Source organism: Pinus tabuliformis, chromosome 3_2, assembly GCF_031772625.1.
Source record: "Pinus tabuliformis cultivar Carrire ecotype Pingquan chromosome 3_2, CPIR1, whole genome shotgun sequence".
In the NCBI taxonomy this organism is placed as follows: Eukaryota; Viridiplantae; Streptophyta; class Pinopsida; order Pinales; family Pinaceae; genus Pinus; species Pinus tabuliformis.
Genome location: NC_142302.1, coordinates 337,998,303 through 338,021,325, shown reverse-complemented (window position 1 = coordinate 338,021,325; position 23,023 = coordinate 337,998,303).

The window sequence follows — 23,023 nt, the reverse complement described above, 5'->3', positions numbered from 1 at the left end:
CAAGTTGAATGAACCTTTGATGAGCCCATAAGAACTGGAAAATCAGCGGTAAAATTCAGATTGAAGCCACTCATTGAGATCTGTTGGGAACTAGGAAGGCTATGTTGATAATCTGGATACTTGAAGCAAGTAGGGACATCTTTATAAAACGAAAAAATGTGTAACCACGGTTGGACTAGCATGGTGGAATGCTGCATTTAAAAAAAAAAAATCCCACCTAGACCTAACCTATACTTGCCTATGAGATTTGCAGTCATTCTCCATTGGTTCCGTCCACCACACTAAATTTCCAATATCTGTCATCTACAAGTAAACCTCCTTTCATGGGCTAAGCTCTATGTCATATAACCTATGGAAAATTTAATTGTGCTCTAGTCCTTGTGCCCAAAATTGGAAGGACTTATTTAAAAGAAAATGAAATGTCGAGTCCTCATGCCAATCTGGAAGGACAGGTTGTTTGGGAAGCTAGTTGGAGTAGGGACTGTTGTTGGACTCAGAGTACTGGTTGACACAGCAAGCCCAACCTCGCTTAAGCAGTTTAAAAATATGGCATGATCCATGATTGCACCCCATTCGATCATACGAAAGTATAGCACAAAAAATTCTTACATAAAGTGTGGATAAACATATCTACATATATTCATCAAGCTTGATGCGTGATAAAGAGCTGAGGTACACACCTAAATAGGTATTGCCAAACCAGTGATGGCCCCAGAAGGATTTTGAAAGAAGAAAAATAGGTAAAGGAGGGTCAATAAATCCCATAATACTACCATTGGAGAATGCCTTTCAAAACCCTATCAATAAGTAGAAGCTATTTGTCTTTATCCCGCCCAAAGTGATTAGTGTTGAAGTGGAACCCATGCCTTTCTGTTTATACAATGTTCTATGGATCAAAGTTTATTTGGTAATAGAGATAACTGGTTCGCCATTTTGTCGTGGCCACAACCACTATCCATTTTTTTGAGTGTTTTTGTTGTTCCCTCTGGGGAACAACATGCTGTTCCCTAAGTGTTGTTCCCTTTTGGAGTGTTTTTTGTTGTTCCGTCTAGGGAACAACACTTTTAGATTTTGTTACAGCCACAACCACCACCCTATTAAAACCTGCTATGGGGGAAAATTTGAATGGGTCCCCTAAGAATTTTGATCTTTCATTTCTCCGAATGATAACTAGAGTTGTCAGATGGAATTATGTCTTCAAAGCTGAATGGTTCAATGGTTTAATAATTATGGTTGCAATGCATTTTGAGATTAAAATGGAAACTGTGACTGTGCATGCCTGAAGAGTGTCATGAAATGCTTGATACTATAATTCGTGGAATCAACCTAAAGGTTCTTGAAGGTTGAATCATATCTGACATTGAAACCTCACCTAAGATAGTAGGAGTCCGAGATCATCGTGTGATTGCTTCCCCTGATGCCTAAACTCTAGATTTCGGTGAAATTCCTTGAGGGCTCTCAGTTCATAGTACCGAACGTGAATAAGTGAAAACAAAATTCGAAAGAGATGCATCCCCACCATGCCGAAAGAATTTAACCGTTTCATCACATGGCTATCCGTTTTGCTTTAACCACCAGTTCCCCATCGACTAGCAAGTTTAGAGCCATCATTGTGCCATGACCAAATAAAGATCACCACACCCTCTTGAGACTTAAAGCCCGAAGGACTCATAGAGCTCCCAGTTATAGAGTTTGTCTCTTTATGAAAGTTTTAATGAAGGCAAGGTTTGTTTTTGGGCGTTTCTATCATATCTCTCATAATCATAGCTAATGTTAATTATTTCTACAGGTGAGGACCAAGAGAAGAAAAGTGAGGTCGGTGAGCTAATGCATAAACATCATGAAGGGTTGCAATGAAATATTAAAAGGGATCGTGAGGTGGTAATAAAATTCGAGAAAGTAACGCAACATTTGAATGATCATCGCAGAAACAACATGCCTAGTCCACATGATACCTCTACCAGCTGGATTTTTGCTGCCATGTGTGGTGGTTTTGGGATAGAAAGGGATATGGAACCACCACAGTCCATAATGGAGGCACACTCTATGTTGAGTGGAGGTACTCCTGACAGCGCAGATCCATCAAGCTATTGTTACCTCCATATACACCTTAAATCATGCCATATGTTCGATGATGAGTGCAGTTTCTTCATTTTCCTTCAGGAAATAACAGGGAATAACGTTTATTTGATACAGGTGTGAAGAGATGGCTTGTAGTGATTCTTCTTTCCATCAGCATCCATTCATTTCCTCCAGGAATAAAATGCTCCAACAAATGTGGCCTCGACATGTCAACGGCTTCTTTGACTGTTCTATGTTTGTATATTTTAATTTGTATATTGAAAAGAATGGGAAGGTGGAAAGTCATGGAAGATTGAGGGTCAGTTGTCTTGCTGCATAAGTGTTACCTCTAGATATGGGTATGGGACTTTTTTTTGGCAGAAGAGGGGTCATTTTATTATGCTAATAAAGAAGAAAGTTTTAGTCAAGAAGAAGCCTTTTTTCAGATTCATTTTACTTTTTCTTTTATGTTTGGAATTAGGTTGTTATGACTGGCATAAGGATATAGCTGTTTTTTTTTTGTGCACAATGATAATAGACAGCTTATGACTAGTCTTGGTTATTCGAATATAATTCGTTATCATGGTTAACTCATGAGCGGCCTCCAATTCGAAGCTATATTAAACATTAGTTGCAATTTTTATTTGTAGGAATAGGAATGTGTATTCTTGTATGAATAATTATATTGCAATCAAGCTTAAATACAGTCTTGTTCGTCAGTAAATTCAGTAATTGATTCATTTGGACTTGGAATATATATATGATGTTTAATCTCTTTCATTACGCTCCTGCATGATAGATTAGAATAGTTATAACTAGCATAAGTAGGTAGAACTAATGTAGATAGGACTTGATACATATAGGTTAGTTGTTTCTTTTTGTTGATTTAATTGAAGTCTTCCTCCAAGAAACAATCTTTCAACACCTATAGCAGTTTACAGGATCCTTTAAAACCCATTGGAACTAGCCACTCCAAACGAAAGCGGATCTAATTGGAGTCTACGATCGGGTTGGTTCCCTTTGTTGGCACAACAAACATTCGTCGTGTCAACAAGTCCCACATTCATTCTTGGAATATGGCACGGGGGTGATTGGTTGAAGAGAGATTTGGCTCAACCAATCTATGGTCAGGTGGAACGTGGTAGTCACATACTGGGTTGGATTTTTCATTCATTAATAAGAGTTCCTTTCCTTGGTATTTTTTGTGTAAACGTACTAGATTATATGGCATTTATGGTTGTTGTATCCTCATTATTTGTGTTGTTTATATGTTGGTTATGAATAGGTTTTATGACAATTAAAATGTATGATTCTCATCATGTTTTGATTTGTAAATGATTGAGCAATGAATCTATGACCTAATAGATGATAATACAAATAATGTGATAAGGCATCAATGCTTCATAGTGATTCTCAGATAAGTATAAGGCCCCTATGCTCAAATTTTTTATTACGACCTGTAGAATACATATTTGTGACATGTTTAATGAAATTCCTCTCATGGCTAGTAGGGGTCCAGTAAAGTCTTTGTTCAAGAATTTGTGCTACAATCATTGTCTCTATGTTTCTTTTTAGTTTTGTAAATTCCATGAAGTTTTGGGTAGTGACTGGGTCCGAGCCTTCGAATTTAGACTTAAATCTTGCATTTGTTTGCATAGCACTAGTAGAAAACTGATACAGTTACACTCAAGCAAGCTCATTGGAGTGACTGGGACCCTTAGTCACTTGGAGGGCTTGCGAAGGGAGCAAATAGGGCTTTAGGTCCTTGAAATGTTGAGTTTCCTTAGGGGTTGGTCACCTAGAAAGGTGGGGTAGCTCCTGGAGGTTATGTAGGATGTGTGGTTTTTTTTTTTTTTTTAGTTCCACTTCCTTAAGGTGACCTAGGAGGTTGAATCAAATCATAGTAGCCTCTCTCACATGTTTCCCCAGGTTGGTCAGCTACTTGGGAAGATATGGGAGGAGGGTGTTACAAAGTGGTATTAGAGCATGGTTCACCCCTTGGACTGGATGGGCAGTGTGTTGGTCATGCATTCATGTCAAATGCATATGTGTTCTCATATTTGTGGTCTATGTATTGGCTGAGTATGCATGGTGTTGGTTATGGTTGCAATGGTGTTTCCATTTGAAAAGTTAATGGCATTTTTGTTGGATGTGTTTATCATATTTTATGTTGGTTATGCACTGGATATGCATGCCAATGTTTGTATGTAATGTGTATGTGTGTGTGTCACACATTTTTTTTTATGCATACAGTGATACTGTTATAGTTTCCATGCATGAGATCATGATGTGTGGTGAGTATGGTCATGTGTTGATGACTCGATAATGGTTGAGATGATGATTAAATGCTAATATGGTTATGTTTATATATGTATTGTGCTAATCTAGTCTGTCTTGCAGATGAGATGTCATCCCCGAGTTATACTAAGGTACGTTGGTTTGTTTATGATTTGGTTTCGCTGACATAGTATGCCTTCTAGGAAGAGATCAAGATGACTAGCGAGATGGTAGACTACAAATATTATCCCTATGAATTAGATGAGAAGTATGGTGTTGGGAACTCTTCAGACTTAGAAGACACGTTGAGGAGTTTGAAGAAAGAAATAAGGAGTTTTAAACCAGATAATGATAGAATCATGGAGGCACATGAGAAACAAGGAAAAGTCAATGCAACAATTCTTCAGAGTTTGTCAGAATTGTAGAGACAAGGACCACTCTGGATCAGTTATGGATAGGAGGATGCGACTAATGGGGCATATGGAAGTAGGTGTCATGGTGATCATAGGTCAGATAGAGATGACATGATCAGAGCATGGTTCAACACTTGGACTGGATGGGCGAAATGTGGATTGTCATGCATGCATCAAGGTTGTATATGTGCTTGTTATGTATGCATGGTGGTGGTCATTATTACATATGTGTTTCCATATAGAATTTGGTGATGTTATTGATGGGATGTGCTATTCACGAATGCATGTCGATTGTATATTCATTTGTTATGCATGTCAGTGTCTATATGTTGTTATGCATGCATTGTCATGGTTATAGTTATGCATGCATAGTAGGTCTAACATGCATTGTGAGGTCATTGTATGAAATTAGGTCATCATGATGCTATTGGTATGTTATGATGCTATTGTGTTGGATAAGAAAGAGTAGGAGATGAAAATCACTAGAGTGAGATTGTAGCACTAGACTTTGGGGTACGAGCAAATCATCATATAGTTTTTTATGTTTGGCATGTATGTCTGTGGTTAATGGTTGTTATAAGCATTAGGGTTAGTTATATGCTTGCCATTCTATTGTTATTTTGGTTACATGTATGATAGATGCTAGTTGATTAGTGTAGTCATATGCACCTGTGCCAAATAGTTATGAATGATAGTAACCTATTGATGTATGCAATGGGGTCATATGCCTAATGATTATGGTCATTGTAGTTGAGGTCTTGATTTTATATGTATCATGCTAATCTGGATTTTCCTATGCATATGATTATGGTTATGACATTCAGGTAAGAGTCGACCTAATTATGACAATGTGTCATACTAATCTAGACTGGCTGTGCATATGTGATTGTTATACATGAATGAAAATTGTTCAATAGTTTATCATGTGGACATGTTAGCTAGTTACTATTATGGAGATGATGACCTTATTTATGTTTGAGCTGATATGTTGTGAAGTTATATCGTGCTAAACTAGATTGATTGTGTATACAAATAGCCTCCTGTAAAATATTTTAAGGTATTCGTTTGCTTATGTCTTCTACTTGGTGCTTGAATGTTTGATTATGTCATATTTATTGTTTTAGTATTTGATATCTATTATGTCATCTATTTGTTGTTTGAATGCTTGATTAATTACATGATATGAGTATGTGTCTATAAGATTTCTTGAAGAAATGATCATGTTTTAAGATGGTTGTATTAACACGTATGTGTTGAGACAACTGATATGCACTTGTGTGTAATTAAGTGATATTTGTGGCATTATGTATTATGATTGATGTATGTGAGTTGATTGTTGAGTATGACATGGTCGTTAGACTTGTTAAAGGTTTATTTCAAATCAATAGATATGTTTTGTTGAAATTTGAAACATGCGATCAACATGTGTGAGTAGTTGCAGGGAAACATGTTTGGTATTAGCATGAAAATGTAATAGTTTATGTGTTTATATGACTAACAGTTGAGTGATGTGACAGTACATAGTAAGACTCGATTGCAACATGGTAGAAAGGTAAAGGGAAGGAATTGGGTGAGAATCCCTTTGGGCAATGTTTGAACCACAATTCCAAACGAATGAGTGCTTTTCATACAAGAAGCATTCTTAACCTTGATTTTGTCTGACATTATGTGGATATTTTCTATATTCCTAAACATGTAAACGACAGGTATATTAAGCTAGTTTCGAGTTATAGCTAGATTTATCAAGGGAATTGGAGTCCCTTGAGAGATGGCACAAATGTGTTTAGCTACAAGGCAACATGCTTGGCACAATGAGGTAAGATAGCTAGTATATTGTATATTTATTTCTGCACTGACAATTATGTGGTTATGGAAGTATGATGTAGGGGATTACATGGAAAATAGACTGCCATGAAATCTTGAAGAAGGCTCAGGTTGAGCTTTCCTTGGGAACCGTGGGGATTGAATCATGGTATTTGTTGTTAGTCTTGTACTTTTGGTCTTTTGTGATTTGTTGCACTTGATTGCGGCTTTGTTTGTTGTGTTGTATTGTTATTAGTTTTAATGGTTTTCATCTTGTTTGTTCTTACTATTTTTTTTATGTTTGAGGATCTTGGGAATTGGTTTGGGAAAGAGGATTTTAATGGAGCTTGAGGAGAGTTGTGTGATACTCGACAGGTAATGTAAGGCCCGGAGGAAGCTTGGTGCATGAGTAAGGGAAGTTGAAGGCAAGAGTATGAAAACTAGTTGGATTGGTTAGGTCCATTGGAGTAAATGGATGGTGGCAAGACAATCTAGAGAATGGTAAGTAAATGGACTTGAGGCATTAGATGCCTTAGCTATTTTGGAAACCATTTTTCTCAATGTTGTGCATATTGTGCATGGATAAAGGGAGTTCTCTTAACCTAAACCTTATGATATTTGGTAATTAAGTTGTGATTATGATTATGATAACATATATATATATATATATATATATATATATATGTATATGTATATGTATATGTATATGTATATGTATATGTATATGTATATGTATATGTATATGTATATGTATATGTATATGTATATGTATATGTATATGTATATGTATATGTATATGTATATATGTATGTATGTCATTGTCTAACAATATCATGATTATTTTATTCTAGTGATTACATGCTTGTGTATATATATATATATGTGTGTGTGTGTATGTATGTATGTATGCAGTTGTCTGATAGGGTCGTCATGCATCATGATGTTTTTACATTGATGTTTATATGTATATATGTATGTATGTATGTCGTTATATGACACGTTCATTAGGAATAATTCTTGTGGTCTGGGAATGATTGCTTATGCAGGTGAATGGCATGAAGAGGTTCCTGGTTTATGAGGAATCAAGTGGGAAGAGTAGCCTGACAGATCTATCAAGTTAGTATGATGTGGATATTAATTTATATTATATGCTTGTACTATGCCTATGTTTATGTTATGGATAGGTAATGTTGATGGGAACATTAGCAAAATGAAAGTAGTGTGATTTGCGACATGCTGGGAGAGGCATCGATGGTGGAATGACACTAGAAGAAAGGTTTTTTGGTAGAATCAGTGTGAGATTTCTGGATGTGTGGTAATATTGTTGTATATATGTTGTACATAGTATAATGTGCACATAATGGATATGCAGTGTTGTGTGCATATGGTGTTGTGCACATGTTGGATATGTGGTGATGTGTACATATGGTGCTATGTACATGTTGTATATGAAGTGCTATGTACATATGGTGTTGTGTTCATGTTGTACATGTGGTGCTATGTACATATGGTGTTGTGTGCATGATTGTACATGTGGTGTTGTTTGCATGTAGTGTTGTGTACATGTGGTGTTGTGTGGAGGTGGTGTTGTGTGCATGTGGTGTCGTGTATATGTCGTGCATTTAGTGTTGTGTACATGTGGTATTGTGTATACATTATACAGGTGGTGTGATGTACATGTACCATGTACACATTGTGCAGGTGGTGTCATGTACATGTGATGTTGTGCACACGTTGTGCAGGTGGTGTCATGTACATGTGATGCTGTGCACACATTGTGCAGGTGGTGTTTGATGAGCCTAGGTATTGTAGCAAGAATGTTGCAACTCCCAGGGCTACCAGCTTTACTTATCAACCCAGGGTTCGTACAAACTTGGAGGTGACTGTGCTATATACACGAGTATAAGTGAAGGTACTGCCTGTTATCACTACTCATCTGGAAAGAGACCCTAGGGGTTCCAAGACAAACTTCTATAGGGTCAGAAGAAGCTTGATTTTGATGGAAGGAGAGCAAACCTAGTCTAGGGGAGAGTTATTCTACTGTATAAAAGGAGAAAACAACATGCAAGCTTGACTCACACCAAAACCTAGCTAACCAATTACACAACTATGCTAAGCGGAATCAGAAATTAACACTAACCTACTGCTACTATCTAAGTTGCATAAGAAAAAAGCATCAAAACTAGGCTAAGGGTTGAACAATGGAAACTAGGCTAGGTTTGTGTCTAAGCGAAAGAAGGGTCGAAAATCAAAATGGTGAAAAGAGGACATGGGGAAGCAACAACGCATGAGGGTCATTGGATCAGGCGGGTGAAGGGTATATGAATGGTTGAGATCAGACAATAGGAGGGTACGTAGGCAAATGGGTGGACCTTGAGGACTAACAGGATGGACAACTGGGATTATATCGTGGAGGCAATCGTTAGATGAATGGTGGAGATCGACTAAGCCAAGTGGAAATAGGGTGAAGTGACAGCTGTCAGATCAAAAGACAGATTAACGGTGGAGAGATCAAGGCAATAAAGCGATTGGGTGATACGATAATCGTCAGATCTGACAAGGCAAATCGATGGTGGATATTGGAGTGCGAAAAGAAACATGTGGAAATGGCGAGCAGGTTTGGAGGGCGGTAAGTTGTATCTTGCGCGCCCTCAAAACCATAAGTTGTATTTTGAGAATTCACGCGACTAGCCTCCTCGGCTGACACGTAGCATGGGGAAGCTGCCCATCTCACGTGCTCTCATCCCGATAATGTTTAGACATAAATCCACGTGATATGGTGCGAAGGCCGTTGGATCTAGAAAAGTAGATATACAATAGAGATGTGACCGAGCAGGTTGGTGAGCGGGTGCGCGATAACCATCGCATTTGACAAGGAAGATCAACAGTGGGGATTTAAAAGGTAGAAAGTCAAACGCGAAAAGTGGATTTGAGTAGTGATTGGTCGATTTGGCTTGTGAAAGGTGTTTTATCGGTAAAACCGTTTAAACATGAATTAACAGCTCTCGCTGAGTGTTTCAGGTTGAAGGAGAATGACATGGGAATGCGAGTGAGGCTTGAATGACAGGAGGAGAGTGAACAAGCTGGTGATTGTTAAAGGGTAGAGCATTATGAAATGACTTCGGTGACTACATTAAGCAATAAAACTCCATGGAAATCAAAACCCGGTGTGTTTGGGGTTGCTGCAGGGTTTCTTCCTCACACCATAGTCTCAGAGGGAGGAGGTGAGGCTGAGACACCTATGAGCAACCTTGTGGATTTGTTCTTTGCCAACCTATTGATTAAATGAAAGCATGAATGGACCAAACTAAAATACAACTACTTTATTCTACACCACTATAATGAAACTGAAACTATTCAAGCAAATGAACAGAAAACAAGAAACTAATTAAGTCAACGAGCAGGAAACCAAATTTTTTTGCTAAACCACTGTAATGAAAATGCATCTATTTAACCAAATGAATAATCAAACTAGGCATGTATGCTACTGCTGAAGTGGGAATGAACTGCTTAAGTGAATGAACAAAAAGCATGAATATATGCTGTTGCTGTAATGAGAATGCATTTGATTAAGAAAATGAACAGAAAGAAGGAATCTATGCTAGAATAAAATACAAGAAAGAGGAGCTTTGGCTGCTAGGGTTGGGCCCTAACCGAAGAGCTTCAACCCTCTAGGTTAACTCAGTGCTGGCTCAAATCAAAACTCACCTTCATTATCAAAGAACTATATTACATCAAAACTGTTACAAAATAGAAGTTTGAATCCTTGCTACTAACTGTCTGACTATCTAGCTAACTGGTAACTAACTGACTAAAAAAAACTGAGGTCCTAAGCCTCTTTATTTATACATCTCAAGTCTCAATGACATCCCTCAAAATTAGGGAGGTACAACTCCCAACTTAATGGTAACTTGTCCTTTCACTTTCACTAGCTCATTTTCCTTCTAGTAGGGAGGCTGCTTGTACTTCCACTTGCTTGGTTGTCTTCTAGTACTTCTGATTTGGCTGTGTGTACTTTTAGCTAATGGAGGGATATTCAAATGGATGGGTTGTAAATGAGGAGGATTTGCCTCCTGTAATTCCTCTCCCTTGTCCCATTTGAGTTTTTACCAGGGTCTTTTACCATAGTTCCTTGTTTTTACCTTTTTATCCCTACATTTCCCTTGCTTTTATCCTTTATTCCTGCATTACATGCACATTAGACCACAAAGTAGAATATCCAACTCTAACTCAACCCATAAGCAAAATATAATCAAAAGTATTCAATAAGTTGTGAGAAGAGTTGGTTTGACTAAGCTAGGAGGTGAATTAAGGCCAATTAAGGCCCATATAATTACTCAATGATGTGACTCATTAGTGTTGTGTACAGGTGGTACTATGTACATGTTGTACATATGGTACTAGTGTACATGTGGTATTGTGTGCATGTCGTACATGTTGTGTTGTGGACATGTGGGACTATGTATGTGCATTATGTAGTTGTGGTGTTGTGACATGTGTATTGTGTTGTGTTGTATGCCAAGTGTAGGTACATGTATTGTGTGGTTTCATACATCGGGTATAGATGTATGTGTTGTATTGTGCATCGGGTGTAGGTGTATGTATTGTGTTGTGTTGTGTGCTAGGTGTGAATGTGCATGTTGAGATGTACTTTGTGTGTATTTGTAAATGATTTAAAGAGAAGCAAAGGCACTCAGTTCTTTCTGGGTGTGGAAACAAATTCGGTATGCATACAAAAAGGACAACGGATAAAGGTGGAGGTTAAGGATTGATTAAAGGATAAGTATCAGTATTTTATTTCAATTTTACTATGCATGTGATCTATGATTCTAATTTATGATGGTTACATGTGATCTATGATTTTGGTTTATGATGATTGCATTTGATTCATGATTTTGATCTATGATGGTTGTGTTTCGAGCTAACTGGATGTGATATGTTTATACATAATGATTTGATCAAAGATGCTAGTTTGACTTGTTGTGATAGGAAGTAAACATGATTGCAAGTGTACCTTATTGACAAAATACCAATGATGTATGATGTAAAATTATTTCAATTTATTTTAAATCTATTGGAATTTTAGTGCTTGATATAGGAAGCATGAAAATGCTTGGCTAGGTGGTTGAAGCTGACTGCAAGAATTAGCAGCGGAAAAAGGAATTGGGACAAATAACAGTATGTTGGTAAAGCACTTTAGGAGTAGGGCCATTGTGGGACACTGGTACCCAATAGTGTCCATTGATTTCCATGAGCATGCTATGACCGATATGATGGTTGAGGCAGGTATATGCCTTGGTTTCTGTATATTCTGATGCAAGGAAGCCTTTCGAAGGGATGGATCACCTGAGATATGGGATGTCAGGGATCTTGGAAGGTGAGTGACTACATGGAAGGGGATGACCTGATTTCCTAAGGGACCGTGTAGTAGAGAAGGGAAGGCCTGGGAATACGTTTTTTTTTTTCTGTCATTATCATTGCTAGATGGAATCAGATGCACATTGGGAGTGTGCCATGGAACAATGAGTTGGTGATTGTTCACTTAGAGGAAAGGTAACATGGAATTGTAGCACTAGACATTTGATGCAGGATTGGCTCTGGCAGTGGATTATTGACTTCTAGGGAAGGAGGCAAATCATGGTACTACTTTGAGTGTGGAGGGGTGAACCTCTAGATTCACTTCTTGTGGATGAAGGCATTGTATCCTTTTATTTGTTGGTTGAGAAAATGTGCATATCTATATATGTTCATGTTATTGGAAATACTGTATCGAGCTATATTTATAAAGATCCATAGACAGTATGATTATTTTTTGGTTGAAGCAAATGTGTATAAGTGTATATGTGTTTCTATTGTAAATACCATAATGAGTTGTATTATAGAGCTCCAGTAAATGGTATTTTTGTCATGTTTCAACTTGTGGTCATTGTAAATACTACAACGAGCTGTGTTATAGAGATCCATAGGTAGTATATTTTTCTTTCTGTGGTTTTCTAGTTTATAGGTGTCATTGAACACCAAGGACGGTGTTCCCCCAAGGTGGGGGGAGGGGGTTCTATAACAAACTTGGTAAAAATTCCATGTAAAAGATTATAAAGGAAAAAATAAGACCAAGGTCATGGGACACATATTCCAAGCTGAATGGTGGGGAAAACATCTTGGTGGGAGTTCATTTAGGTTATTATGGCTAAAATTAAATGGAAAAGGAAATGGAAAGGCAAAATTGAATTAATTAGCATTTTATTAATGAAAATAACACAAATAGGAGAAAAGGAAGGTGAAGAGTCACATGTTACATGTGAGGAAAATTAAGGAAAATAGAGGAAATTGAAGAAAATAGAGGCCTCGTTGATACAAAAGCTTTTGAGGATCAATTCATAGACTTTTGTCAATTCTGTTTGTAGCTCTCTCTATTCTGTCTCAGACTCTTGGACACTTAGAAAATTCTTGGATAGGATCAAGAAAGGAAAAGAAGCCAAAGAGGAAGCAAATATTAAGAAAGGAAGAGTAGAATTAAGCAACTACAACAGGTTTACTTGCAGGTATCGATTTTCATGTGTGATTTCCTTACTAGATTTGGCATGCATGGTTATGCATGTGTGTTCTTGGTTCTGTTTTTTTCATGGGAATAAGATTTTCTAGGTGTGACAGCGTTATTCATGCTTGCCTTTCCATTTCTGGATAGCCACAGTGTAACGAGGTTCTCATGTTTTGGTTAATCTAGATTGTCGGATGGATTTGAAGTTGAGTGAGGTGGATCTCTGAATGAAATAACACATGGCCTAGTGATCCCTAAATCAGACTGTGGATTGTTGTAACGATAGGTATTATGTGCCTCGGTGGGCCCAGGAATCCTTGACCAATGAAAGGAAGGATATATGGGAAAACCTAGAGGTGGCTTACCTTTATTAGGCCTAGGAATCCTTGTCAGTGAATGGCGAAATATACTGTAAATCCTAGAAGGTGGTGTCTCTATTATGGCCTAGTGATCCCCAGATCAGACTATGAATTGTGGTAAAGCCTAGAGACTATGAGATAGGAAAATTTCTCACGATGTATGTGGAGAAATTTGGTGGCATCCATGCTTGTTTATGGCCTAGTGATCCGATGAGGATTGTGATAAAGCGTGATTTTGTTGATGAGGGTGAGGTGGTTTAGCCTTGGGAAGCCTTGGTTATTTCTTTTGGTTTGAGATCCACATTCATGCTTGAAATATGGCACAAGGGTGGTTGGTTGAAGATATATTTGGCTAAGAAAATATATGGTTGCGTGGAACATGGTAGTCCCATTCTAGGTTGAATTTTGCATTCATTAATAAGAGTTCCTTTTTTCCATATTTTTTGTGTAAAAGTACTGGATTATATGTGGAATTTATGGTTGTTGTATCCTCATTATTTTTATTATTTATATGTTGGTTATGAATATGTTTTATGATAGTGAAAATGTATGGTTGTCATCATGTTTTGATTTGTAAATTATTGAGCAATGAATCTATGACCTAATAAATGATAATGCAACTAATGTGATAAGGTATCAATGCTTCTTAGTGATTCTCAGATAAGTATAAGGCTCGTATGCTCATATCTGTTACTATGACTTGTAGAATTCATATTTATGACATGTTTGATGGAATTGCTATCATGGCTAGTAGGGGTCCAATCAAGTCTTTGTTCAATAATTTTCACTGACATCATTGTCTCTATGTTTCTTTGCATTTCTATAAAATCCATGAAGTTATGGGCAGTGATTATGTCCTAGTCATGGAATTTAGCCTTAAATCTTATAGTATTTGGCATAGCACTAGTAGAAAAAGGCTACAGTTGCACTCATTCAAGCTCATGGGACTGATTGAAGCCCTCAGTCGCTTGGAGGGCTTAGCAAGGGGGCAATTGGGGCTTTAGGTTCCTGAACTACTAATTTTTCTTAATGGTTGGTCACCTAGAAAGGTAGGGTAGCTCCTGGAGGTTCTACGGGATGTGTGGATGGTCAAATTGGTTGTGTTTTCTTAGTTCCACTTCCTTAAGGTGACCTAGGAGGTTGAATAAGATCATAATATCCTCTTGTCACATGTTTACCCTAGTTGGTTGGTCACGTGGGTAGATGTGGGAGGAGAGTGTTACAACACGTGTTAGTAATCATATCAGTCATAATTAAGAAATAATACCATGTGTCGGTTAGAATTTGGGCTAAATATTTCCCGTAATACCCCTGACATGATTCGTCATCAAATTCTAGGTATCTTCCATCATTGCACCATAATTACCCATCTATTCCACCCTCCTTTTTCAGTTTTACATCATCAGACTCAGGTTTGTCTCAGCTTCCTTTACTGCTACCACGGTTGATACCAAGTGGGGAAATTTACTATATTAATTAGTTAAGTGATCTAATAAAAAACATCGTGTCGAGTATTTCTATTTAGTTTGCATGGCAACAATAAATTTCTCAAAACCAAAAGTTGAGGTGGTCAAATTTCCAAGTTTGGAGTCTGTATATCACTCTATCTATTCCAAACCGAAATTCAAGGCCCTTGTGTTCTTTGTGTGCCAGCATCACTCTACAACAATGACAAAGACCATAATTTATGTTTGAGAAATTGAACAAGATTCCAGAGTTACAAAGAAAGAGCCTCTATATGGAAAATATGATAAATTTATGCTTGGTGACAATGACCTCTCAGACTCATTCCAGTTTCTAGAAATAAAGCGAGAGGTCTACACAATCCCTGTTACCAAATCCGATGGGAGTCAGTCCATGAAACTTATTGAAGATTTCATGGGAATTCAGTGGTTGATGTTGTTAAATTTAATAAGTATTCTGGTCTTCAGCGCACAAGGAGAAGCAATGCAATGCATAAAAATTATCATCATCTGGATGCATGGAGGATTGTTATGGATAGATAAGGAATACCCCATCCATGTTGTCAATTTTCATATGCTCACAGGGTTGTCTATTGTCAGAGCTGTTGTATCAACTACTTTCTAAACTGCGTCCAAGAGAGGAAAGAAAATAGGTGATGATAATTACTATAACAGGTATGGTACCCAGCGAGGAGGCAAGGGTGCTCTAATAAAGCCTATCAATAAGTCTAGCATCCATTTTTCTTGTTACACAATCACTGGGAAGCTTATGCGACACTTTTCATGAGGTGAATTCACATTAGACACCATCTCAGTTTAGGAGGTATATGTGTAGGGCATGCAACTGAATTGGTGTAGCTTTCTCCTGCAAGAACTTTTTGATTCCTACGATGATGTGTATAAAAGGGCTACCCACTTTATTTATGGATATATCATCGTGACATTAGCCATGTGGAAATGGTGACCACCTAGGGGCTGAGAGATGGAAATGGTTATTCAAGACCAACCACTTGCTCTCAAGTATGTACCATAGAGGAATTTTGAGGACCCCAAAAGCAAAGAAATTAATGAGGTCTCCTTTGTCAAATATTACAAGAAGATGTTGGAAGTCACTAAGGCCACATAAAGGATCTTGAAGTCACTACTTGATGACTACTCACACAATATCTGGTTCGACATCAGCCATGGAACCACCTGGATACGGCCTAAGTGTGTCCATCTGAACACATTTCAGATGCAGGCGCAACTGTTTGTTTTAACTGAAGAAGCCTTCCATGTTGAAGTTTCTTCCTAGCTGAGAATTGTTGGAGAAATTAGGGAGGGGAGGCATATTGATTTTTTTGAAGGAATGGTGCCCCCACCACTACTGGGAGAAACTCCTGCAGCATCAAGGAATTGGATGGCCAAAGAGATGTTGAACCCGGTCATCAAGAATATCAAGATGAAAATGAGGTCCCTATAAGAAACGATGGTGAATCTTGGTACCTCAGTAAATCCATTCGCAAAATTTTTAGAATTTCATAGTTCAAGACTGCCTATCTATTTGATTTGTAGCCCTTTGGTTGCTTCTATTCCTAAAGTTAGGCCCCACTCTCGGTCAGAACCTGCAATTCCCAATCCTCGCCCCATTTTCACTAAGCCACTATCTGGGCCCAAGAAGAATACTGGTGCCACCTCGACCCAAACTTTTTATCTCACTAATGAAGAACCCCACTCTCATGCTACCATGCCCATCACAGAAGAAAATCCACCTTCCACTTTTGCTGCCTCACCACAATCATAGAATCCATCACCTCACATAGCTTTCACTTTTGCCACCATCTACGACATCCTACTATTTGGGACTATGATCGGTACAAAAATAGAAATGGAGGTCGACTCCATTATCCAATCTAATGCTGAAAATACAAATGGGGCACTTATAACTTGAATTGACGCCACATAAACCATTCAAACATCCATGTTGTCTTTATTGTTCAAATTTGGTCCACTCACAGTCACTAGGTTGTTTATTGACCCACCACCCCCCAACCCCACCACAATCTCCATAGTATGCTTTCCCATCAATCCCATCATCTCATCACCACCATGCCCCCCACGGTTCACATTGATTGACAGTTGAACCCTCACAGAGAGAAACATCTCCATAGGGTCACTCTGAGAAATTAGTTGCCAATGTACAGTCATTGAAGAGTTGGTTCCCTAGACCTTTCTCAATGAATCTCGATGACCTCCAAGGTTGATCCTCATCCAAATTATTTAATTTTATTCAATTGGTTTCATGCCAAAAAGAGGCATTGCACAATGTCTTAGCTACCAAGCATGAGCAACAGTACTAGCAAATCCTAGCCCTTGCAGTAGAATGTGACCATCTCCTCCATGAGAAGTAGAACCTCCAGGGTCAACTTGACCATATTACTGAAAAATTCTAGGCACGATGGCCATCAATAGCCGATATCATGATAGATGCAATAGAATATTTCTCTGCTTGTACCTTTATTGAATGTTGTGATCACATCAAAGCAACTTGCACAGACCTGGTCTTGGCCAATCGATAGTTTAAAATAAGTATTGATGTTGCTCAAAGTGCACTACCAGATCCTACCACCCATTATGCAAGAGAAATTGAGAAGAAACTAGTAGAAGTGACTAACGTGAAGGCCTCAATCATAAAGGTTGTGGAAGAAGCTCAAGGAGTTTTGCAACAAGTTCATGACTGGTCTAGTTGTCTAGCTAGAAAGAATCAACTTGTTTACCCTTTACACAATCGTGCTAATCATTTATTTAATCAAGCCATGGGTACCTGAGACAAAACCCAGTGGAAGGAACTTCTAGCACTAATAGACAACCTCAAGACCCAAATCTAGCACATCGAAGATGAATCAACCAAGACCAAGGAAATACTTTGGGACCTTCGACCACCCGCACTGGCTCATGTACAAACATTGTATCAGATCATTGAAGAAACATACACATAGTGGAATTCTCTACTGATGACTCACCCAACCCAACTTACTACTGAACTTATGACACATTTCCTTTCTCAGGAGAGCACCCTCATAGGTACATGGAATGTGGCTTTTGATGCTTACACACAGTTATGAAATGCAACCATCAAATCCATCCTTGAGTTGGGTTCTTCATTTGAAGGAATTAGCGAAGGGGAAGAAAAAATTCAAGGAGAAGCAAAGCAAGGAGGAGCACCAATAACATCAGTAGCACCGATGCAACACCATCAAAGTATTGACTCGGGGACAATTCAATTGATATGGTCGAGGCTTGTTGGGTACTTCGTTTTGGGAAATGAGGTGACATGTTAGAAGGATGACCACATTTTTCCAAAGATAACTGTTGGGAGGTTGTAGAGGATATGAATAGAGAAGAGGAAGGAATCCGAAGAAGACCAGTAGTTGCGGAAAAATGGCCAGATAAGTTAGGACTTAGGCAACCACAACCGAGTAGAAAGGAATATTGAAATCCAAGAAGAGAAGCTGCCGAAAGTGGAAAAAGGTGGGGCATCCAAGGGAGAAGTGGCATTCTAGGTGAGCACAAAAAATATAAAATAAGTCCAAAGGGAAAAAGCCATGGAGAGATAGAAGAGATACGAAATGTTGTTGTGGAGCCATTTGAGCTCGCTCTAATTCTCATGATCTCGATTATGTGTTTCTCTTTCATCTTAATTTCCTATTATGTCTATGAGGATTTCAATACAGATGTTATGTTGTAATGTTGATGGCATTATTAGAAGAATAAATTATAGGGATACACTAGTATTGTGCATGTGGGTCTATGTGGCTTTTAAAATTTTTAATATGGTTGCACCTGTATTATGTTCTTTCTCCTCAAGTGTTTGATCTATTATGATTGAGTCCCTAAGGGACATAGTTATGGATTTACTAGCATTGATATATTTCATATGATTCTTTCTGAAACTGGATTCCAACCCTTAAAAAACCAAGGTCGCAGCATGCCTCAGGTGAAATGCCTGATCCGTCCTCGATAAGGTGAAATTTTTGGCATTGTGCTAGACCATAGCAGAACTTTTGTTTGCCCCTGTGCCTAAATCTGAGGTCTCAACCCTTTCATTATTTTTCTGGCAACACAAATATTTCAATATTCTATTACAGGGTATATCTACAAGTGTGAAGAAGCTTAAGAACATTATATTGGTTGTAGTTTGGTTCTCCTCCAGGGTTCGTTGATACAATGACTTGGATTGCTTATATATCTATTTGTGTTGATACTCCAGCCGAGAATTGCAAAGAGATTCACTCTCCCTTTTGTGATCACATCTGAAGTTGAATGAGAACATTTTTTAGATAGTTAGTTGGTTATTATAGTGGTGAGTTCAACCCTCCTGTACAGTGACTTCAGGAATTCAATTCGACCCCCTTATTCAGACTGTTCTTGGTGGAAAAAAGTGACATCTTGGCCAACAAATATGAATTCATACTAGAGAGGCCTAGTCAAGACCTTGGAAGACTATATAAAGAGGAAGACTTAGACCTCCTAGAAGAACCTACCACAGAGAGTGCAATTTCCTTGGATCCATGAGGCATGTCATTGGGCTGAGGAAAACCCATGGAGATATTGTCACAACTTCTCAAGGCCCAATGAACTGTTTGGCATCGTTGTGGAATAGTTAGAGAAGCAGCGTGAAGTAACATCTAGGAGAGCACCACCACCACCACCAGTAGAGGGTAACATACCTGCACGTGAAAAAGGCAAGAGAAAGATTGTTGACAGTGCAAAGGTAGAAAAAAGTTGCAAGTTCAGAGACCCACTTGTGGATAAAGAAGCTTTGGAAATAGAGGCAAAGAGGAGACAACATGACAAGAGGAATGCACAAAGGGAGAGAGATAAACGGAGGATGGAGGAAACAATGAAGGAGTTGCCCGAGTTGAAGGAGTAACTCTGGAAAGAACAGGAGCTGCGCAGATAGGAGAAGGAATCACAATAAGGATATACATAAGATGGGGTGCAACATGCACAAATTAATGAAACTGTACCCATACAGGTAGTAGACTCATTCGAGAAGCTGGAACAAAGAAGACAGGGTGAGTTTTCATAGTATAAGGACTTCGCTCAAGAGATTGAATGAGTACTTGAGCATATGGATACAAAGATGGATCAACCAGAGTTAGAAAAAGACATCGACCTCATGCCTTACCACCAAGAAGTCTACCCACTAAATTCACCAGATCTAGAAGTAGAGAAAGTCCTGAGCGACCCGGGGGATACTTAGATCCTTGGAGACAATCCAAAAGAAGAGATGCGCAAAATATCATTCAACGAGTCACAACATAGAGTTGTGCAATCATTCAGAGTGTCTACTTCACATGTCCACACATTTCATACGTAGTTTGAGGAATGATTTATCATATTTGATGTGTGTAAGCATCTAGTAGCATTAGCTGATGCTACCAGAGCATATGCCAAAGCCACTAGCTCAAGTGTTCGCTTCTTGATAACAGAGAATGAGCGAATGGCTAAGGAGTTATAGATGGCCAAGCAGGGAGGAGAATAGGTTACATCATTTGCTAGAGGAGAGTTGAAGAAGGAAATATTTGATGAAGTATCGTCCCTTGAGACATTCATGCAGACATTGTATTCTAGATTTGGTACCATTCATAAGGCAGTTGTCCATCTCAACGGTTGGCAGCAACATTGTGTTAGGAGAGCACGTATCTTGTCAAACTTTCATACTGCTTTCAACCGCACGCAAACATGGACAATGAGACACAAGGGAGCCCCATTACACTTGCCTAAGGTGATGACGCCCATGGTGGTTGAGTTGAAGGCACGCATCTGGAGTCAAATCCGGAACTATGAGGAACTCTCACAACTCATCACTAGTTTGTAAGCTTCCCATGCATGGGTGTTTAGAAGCATGGATGTTGTTGTGCACGCACATGCGATCCCATATATTGGGACACTTAGTGAGGCAAAGACAAAGAATCAAGTCCGACGAGAGCTAGACTCGTACTTTAACGAGTTGATGCGCATAGCCACCAGCGTAGATTTGGAAATCAGTGTAGACACTATGCATTAATATGTCGTTGGTCTAACTGCACTCAAGAAAATGATGCAGATGTTACTAGACAAGTTGGACAAAGGATCCAAATCATTGTACCAGGATGCAACAGAGGCAAGATTTCGTTTCTAGAAATATGTCACCACAGAGTACACAAACACCATCGCAGACTACCAAGCTTTGCATCAGTTCACCACTGTTGACCATCATGAGGATGTCAAAGAGTTGGTCTTCCCACAGTTGTCTAAGTCTTAGTGATGTCTTGCATGGATTTCTTACGCCTATTTTGTCTCACATGGGTACATGTGCATATTGTATGTAACATATTGTAAAGTGAAAGTCCAAGTGTTGATAGTTGAATGTAGCAGTCATAGAGTAGTTGAAGAGTCATGAGGGTAGGTGAACAATAAAAAAGGGGAATGTTAATGGTCACCCCACCCTTTTCTATTTATAGTACCTCATAACTCATTATAGAGGCTTTTGGTCAGCCAAGCTTCCAATAGGATTATCTTAGAGAAAGCTTGGAGAGTATTGTAATGAGCCTTGGCTTCTCCATAGTGTAGAGCTAGTACATCTCTTTGGAGGAGAAGACGACAGTGACTGTAATGTTTCGTTATCGGGACTAGTGGTTGGTCATGGTTGTACTGTATGATTGGAACTTTCACTTCTTAATATAACATAGCCAACACATTTCATGCATATGTTGTTATTGTAGTTCAGTTAACTTGTTTACTCTAATAATATATGTATTTGTTTTCTTACGCATGTATGTATATACTCTTTCTGTATATGTATGTATGAATCTTTCTGAAATGTTGGTTCACCTTCCTTCCAGTTTGTGATGCATCTTTTCTCATGTCTTCCCTTCCAAGCTGCAATTTTACCTTCCGTGTGTTAGAACCATTCATGCACCTTCCTTGGCTTGTTGCACATGTCACACCCTTGTTACCAACAGGGACATCTTACTTAACTCTACGCTCAACCAAATGTTCTGAGGTCTAGTTAGGGCTTCTTATCGGGGAGATCCCCTGACTTGTTGGTGGGTCCAACATCCTCGACATTTCTGGTGCTAGAAGGAGGGCCAGATGAAAAGTTGTGTCCTCTCATCCTGTTTTGAATCTTCGCACGTCTATCATGGATACTGCAAAATTCATCCCTCTACAATGTTTTTCGCATGTCAAAGCTCTCGACATCACAAGGGAGTTTTCTGATCTCTTTTCTGAATTCACGTATGATGGTGAAGGAGAAGTGGCTTGGACTATGTACTTACAAGACTTCTATGCATTTCTTGATAATGCAGATGAATGCTATGATGAAGAGGCCAATGTGTTGCTTGCATACACACTTCGTGAATCCCCACAACGTGGTGTTGGAGTCCGCCACCCAGCATCGTGCACTCACTTGAGAAATTATGTGATATCATTGAATCTACTTTCCATCATTTTTATCCAAAACTTCTTGACAAAAAACTATTAAAACAATGGAAGACTCCTCAAGAATCGCCTCAGGAGTTTTGGGAGCGCTTCCGTGTATTGCAGTTTCAAGCTCTAAAAAGTCAGATGAAATTCTAGTATTTCATGGACACATTTGAATATTGTCTTACCAAATCTGTCAATACTAAAAATAATTTCAAGTTCAAGCCCTACTCAGCATACTTCAGTGATGGAGCTGCGCAATCACATATGGACACGGTCGCTATCACAAGTGACTGTCTGATGTCCCCTCATCAAATAGCTCCACCACCGTAGAGTGATGTGAGAGAACATGCACACACATCCGTTCAACTATCACATCCTCCCAACATCACTTCTCTCAATTTTCATGTAGGCCTGGTTGCGAAGCCCATGGGTTGTCACATGCATGTCTTACCTCAACCTCCATCTTCAGTTCTACTGATCCTCCGGATTGCATTGTCTTGTGTTCTTCCATTTTGGACTCTACAACTGTTGTGAACGAGGATCAAAATATTGACAGAGTTGGTGTTTCACAACCAACCTGCACTGTCATTCATGAAGAGTATGACTGGGAGCCTGAGCATCAACCCACAATGAAGGATGATTCCCTTCTGTCTGCGC